General features: G+C 46.3%; 1 non-coding gene across 1 annotated transcript; it reads left to right on the top strand.

Annotated features, from left to right (window-relative positions):
• The first annotated feature begins 4,898 nt into the window (after positions 1–4,898).
• LOC132248910 (U4 spliceosomal RNA) lies at positions 4,899–5,040 on the top strand. The gene has a single exon (XR_009460383.1). It is a non-coding gene; the product is annotated as a U4 spliceosomal RNA (small nuclear RNA).
• Positions 5,041–5,403: the final 363 nt, after the last annotated feature.

Raw genomic sequence — 5,403 nt, 5'->3', positions numbered from 1 at the left:
TCTTTCCCTGGGAAGGAATGTCTGTTCTGTTCCAACCTGTCCTAACCTAGGGCACATGAAATAAAGTGTGAAACTTAGAGTGCTTCTGCCTTGGGCTTTTTGAACCTCTATACTTAGCCTAGATATCTATTGGTTCTCATTCTTCCATATTATTGAGCATCTAAAGATTATAAACAAAGCTGGTTAAAAAATTGCAAATATGTAAAATATTTTAGGAAAAACACATACACATGCCTGCTGCATTCCATAGAGTAGTTAGGATCATTTTGAACAATTACAATTTTAATGAGAAATTTTCAGAAGACAATTGTGAAAATGCTTACTGCATTTTTAACTAGCTTCTAATTACAGCCATTATCCTAGTCCTAAAGCCTTCCTCTCGTTGCTTCACAGACCCTTTAGAGCCTTGTTCTGGAAAGCACCACAGCATAAACCTAAGTCCCTTTCTGTTCAGGAAAGCACACAAGTATGTGTTTAACTTTTAAGTGGACAGAATAGGGATGGGTTATGTTAATTTTAATAGGGCACAGGAAACACACGATTTTAATATCACACAGTCACTGTACAACACTAAACATTAAGCTAAGGTTTATAATTTTTAATACAGAATACAGAGGCCTTTGCCTATTGAGTCTCCTGGGAACAAACACAGTTGTTATTTTTGTGGCGGTCGAGTGGTAGGCCGGGCTGTGGCCAGTAGCCCCGAAACGGCAGGTGGGTACTTTTACCGATGGAGCGGAATTAGGCACTGAAGCGTACTGGTTGAACAAAGAGATTGTTTAGTTACGCTGTCAGTGTATACAGCGTAGGAAGAGTTGACTAGCTTAGTTGCAGTTACAAACGCAAAAAAGACACTCTCAAAGACACGAGAGAAATGAGATGAGACGAGAAGAAATTTCTGTAACCGGCTTACGGCGGTACCGGCGTCGGGACAGTCGAGGACGGGGAGTCGTTGGTGGGTGATCAGTCCGCCAAGTTCACTCTGAGATGTGTGCGGAGTTCTCCAACTTGGGCGGAAACTGCTTTAACTTTTATATGACTAACAAGCCAATCACTAGTCGCCAAATATGAATAATTTAGAACTGGCCAATGGTGGCGTGCGTGTTTGCATAAAGCTGGCGGGAACTTTTCACTGCACAGGGGTTTTCTACTGTGGCGGAAAATTCCACTGTGGTGGGAAACCCCACAGCGTTATGGACATCAAATCAATGAAACCTTCCACTATGACATAGGCACTCAACTCATTTGGTTATGACATGCCCCCCTGCCTATGGCACAGTTGGAACTAGACCACATGTAAGCCGTTTAAGTCATCATCGTCTCGCTCGAGGGGTTCATATGGCAAACGGGTGTACACATAGGCAAACAATAGATCAAGTTCGCTCTCAATAGACCGGACCAAATAATAACCAATACAAACACAAATACACATAACTAGATTAGTTACAAAAAGTTCAACTACAAGGGTTTCAGTGGGTGTCATGGCGATGTCACACATCGGGCTCCTGCGTCTCTGGTGATGCTCTCTTTCTCTCTCTCTCTCTCGGTCTGCTACCATCACGTATCTCGAGTCTTGAGCCTGTGAAGAAAAGGTTTCTGAGCAGTTAATTGTTAGCTGTAAACTACAGAATAACCAGTCATGGTGGGCAAAAATTTTGCCGCTACTTCTCGCCCTCTTTAAAGCACACGATACGGGTGCTCGGATATGGTTTCACTTGGATGATCCTTCTCCTGTTCACTTGTGGACTCATTCTTTGGCTCCTCAGCATGTTGAAAGCCTAGCTCGCATGCTAGCTGCCATTGTCCCTTGTCTCCTAGGATGCACAGCTGCCACTTAGTGAGCCTAGAACGGTGTAGGAGAAATCCAAACATGGCTCATTCTTCTGGTGTCCTCTGCGGCAACGATTGCTGTGTTTGTTGAGGTTCAGACTCATAACGTCTCGTGTCTTGGGCCTTGATAAGGGATGTAGTAGATCGATGTTCCGAGTCGCTGGAGGCTCTTGTGTCCGACTTCATAAGGATCCGCAGTTGCGAGAGTCGACCTAAGAGATTACTCGCAGGTTGACCAGCCACTGGGCTGAGGAAAAGCCGGAGCGCTACAGTATTCTCTCCTCCATAGACTTCCACACAGGTCTCTATCGCTTTGCCGGTTGCCAGGATGGCTCCAGGATCTCTCAGGTGATGGTGAAGCCATCTTCCGTTGCATTGGGCCTGTGTGAGTCCCAGCTGATGCACTCTTGGGTTCCAAGAGCAGTATGAAACCCCGATTATAGCCAGCAAAAGTTGTTCCGCACTGGCTTCTCCTGGTTTACCGTCATGCCACACGTGAGACTTGTGGCTAACTTGGCCTGCAACGAGCGCTGGAAGCGGGATGGGCCAATAAACGTTACTCGCCACCACATCCAGGTCGGTGGCGTGCCTCCCACTCCATGACGCTTGACGGGTTAGAAAATCAGCCTCCTCTAGGTTCAGCAAATCTGATCCGAACTCCACGACCAGGCGTCCCAGCCATACGGCTAGTGGTTCTTCAGGTCTTATTCTTGATTCTCGGCACAATTCCTGCAGTTCTTCTCGCATGCGGGTGCGGTATGCAGTGGCAGTGCGGGTTGCACCCTGTGCCTCGATGACTCGGCTCGCTAAAACCACGGGGTGAAGAGCTACTGAGAGGACATATGTATCTAATGGAAGGAGTGGATACAACCCCTCCCCTCCACAAGAGGGCCGGAACGTCGAAGATGATGTAACCGTGGTGGGCAGGGCCGCGGGCCACGTCACCGCCCCTTCTTCCCCGGAACTTTCCACACGCTTCTCTTCTTCTCCGGCGCCATCTTGGAATGGCGGCGGCTCGGGTACCGCTGTCTCTTTGGCCGCCTGAGCAGCGTTGAGCAGTTGGGTCTCTAGATCGGCATTCTCCTGCAACAGAGTTGTTATGGCGTGGAACATTATATTCAGCATTTTTCCCTTATCCCATTCCGGACCTGCCCATCGTATCGTGATGCGGCCCTCCGTCTCCAATCTTTCTTGGAGATCCGAGAGAAACTCGTGGCCTCTCGACCCAGGCGCCAAGGCCGGGGGTTGAAACCAGTCGACTGGTGTCGGTTCTCCGCCCTCCCGCACATATCTTATACACCAGGCGTACTCCCGGGCGAGAGTTGGGTCTGCTCCATCCGCTGATCTGACTCCAGCGAAGGATACGGTGCCTGCTTCGCCTCGGGGCCTAAATAGGACCCGCTCGCTGCTCATCATGCACCCGAATGTTCCGGGGCGAAGATGTGCTTCCCATTCTCTTAAAACTCCCTCTTCCCCTTTTATCGAAAGGTAGCCGCTGACAGGCCTTTCACCCGTTCCACCCGCTTGGTGATAAGCGATGTGTGTCCCCAATTCTTTAGCGTTTGTCATGCGGCGTTCCCCACTGCGCCATGGGCAGTTCCCAACTAGTTCTGACTCCATCATGTCTTCCCCTGATCCTGTTCGTGACGCCATGTGGTGGTCGAGTGGTAGGCCGGGCTGTGGCCAGTAGCCCCGAAACGGCAGGCGGGTACTTTTACCGATGGAGCGGAATTAGGCACTGAAGCGTACTGGCTGAACAAAGAGATTGTTTACTTACGCCGTCAGTGTATACAGCGTAGGAAGAGTTGACTAGCTTAGTTGCAGTTACAAACGCAGAAAAGACACTCTCAAAGATGCGAGAGAAACGAGATGAGACGAGAAGAAATTTCTGTAACCGGCTTACGGCGGTACCGGGGTCGGGGGTACGTCGAGACAGTGGAGGACGGGGAGTCATTGGTGGGTGATCAGTCTGCCAAGTTCACTCCGAGATGTGCGCGGAGTTCTCCAACTTGGGCGGAAACTGCTTTAACTTTTATATGAATAACAAGCCAATCACTAGTCGCCAAATATGAATAATTTAGAACTGGCCAATGGTGGTGTGCATGTTTGCATAAAGCTGCCGGGAACTTTTCACTGCACCGGGGTTTTCTACCGCGGCGGAAAATTCCACTGTGGCGGGAAACCCCACAGCGTTATGGACATCAAATCAATGAAACCTTCCGCTGTGACATAGGCACTCAACTCATTTGGTTATGACAATTTTATTGTTTCTTACCTTTTTTTAGAGACATTTATGAAGAATGTGTAGGAAAAATGTGAAATATAATATACACGTTATACACAGCTTTTAGTTTACCAATGTCCCTTTTGTTAGCTGGAGAGATTTTTCATAAGAAACTTTCAATTGTTATTTATTTTTGGCAATACCTTTTGGGAGGAAGGAGCTGAAGTTAGTTGAGATGTTCTGTCAACAGTAGAACTGGTCCAGTCTAAGGAACAATGGTTTCAAGTTGCAGCAAAGGAAGTTTAGGTTAGATATTAGGAAGAATTTTCTCACTAGGAGGGTAGTAAAATACTGGAACAGGTTACCCAAAGAGGTGGTAGAAGCTCCATCCTTGGAGTTTTTCAAAACCCGGCTAGACAAGGCTTTGGCTGGGAAGAGCTAGTTGGGTATGGTCCTGTTGAGCAGGGGGTTGGACTAGATGCCTCCTGAGGTCCCTTCCAACCCCAACTTTCTATGATTCTATGGTACTGTTAAGTTTTGTTTCTGCTTTCTTTAATGCAAAGCAAAAGGGGTAACAGAAGAGCTAAGCTAGAAAATGTGTCTTTGTTTATATTGGGCAACTTGAAGTCCCATTGCCGGAGAAGGTAGACAAAGCACCAGTAGCGTAGTAAGCTGTGGCTAACAGGAGCACCAGCCCTGGTCATTCACTGAAAACAGATGCAAGAAGCGGTAGCTGCTATGCCAGCTGCTGCAGCCACAAAGTCAGCCTGGCCCCTGAATATAACTGGGGAAATAATTTTGTCTTTATTCTTAATTAAAAACTGTGTGTAACATAGGTTTTGCCACAGCAAAGGAGTGGCAGTATCGTAGCCAATGAGGTTAATCCGAGGCACGATTATTGCTAATTGCAAAGGATCTGGCTGATATTTTGACTTCTTCCTGGCATTGCCATCTTGTGTTTTAAACTATGAAGATTATTTTGCTAGCTCTGTTTTCTTGTTGTTGAACACTAAGATATTTGTTAAAAATCCATCTTTTCTGAGTATCATCAATGACCATTGTATTTCAAGCACAAGTAAATATCACTCATGCAATTGATTCTTTTGTCATATCTCTGATTCATTTCAATGTACAATGAGTACAAGATAAGTAATTCCCATTGAATATTCTTATTTCTTATTTTTTCCATTTCTGATTGTTTCAAATTTAACATTTTGCATTTAAAGATTTAGGCTTAGATTTCATTGAAAGCCAATATGATTTTGAATATGCAACTCATTTAGTTCCCTTAGCAAATCCTAGCTTTGATTCCATGTCAAAATTGGTTAGAAATGTTATAGATTTTGTCT

The sequence above is a fragment of the Alligator mississippiensis genome, chromosome 2, assembly GCF_030867095.1.
Source record: "Alligator mississippiensis isolate rAllMis1 chromosome 2, rAllMis1, whole genome shotgun sequence".
Lineage (NCBI taxonomy): Eukaryota > Metazoa > Chordata > Crocodylia > Alligatoridae > Alligator > Alligator mississippiensis.
Note: the sequence above shows the minus strand (reverse complement) of the source record. Positions and strands in the feature narration are given on the sequence as shown.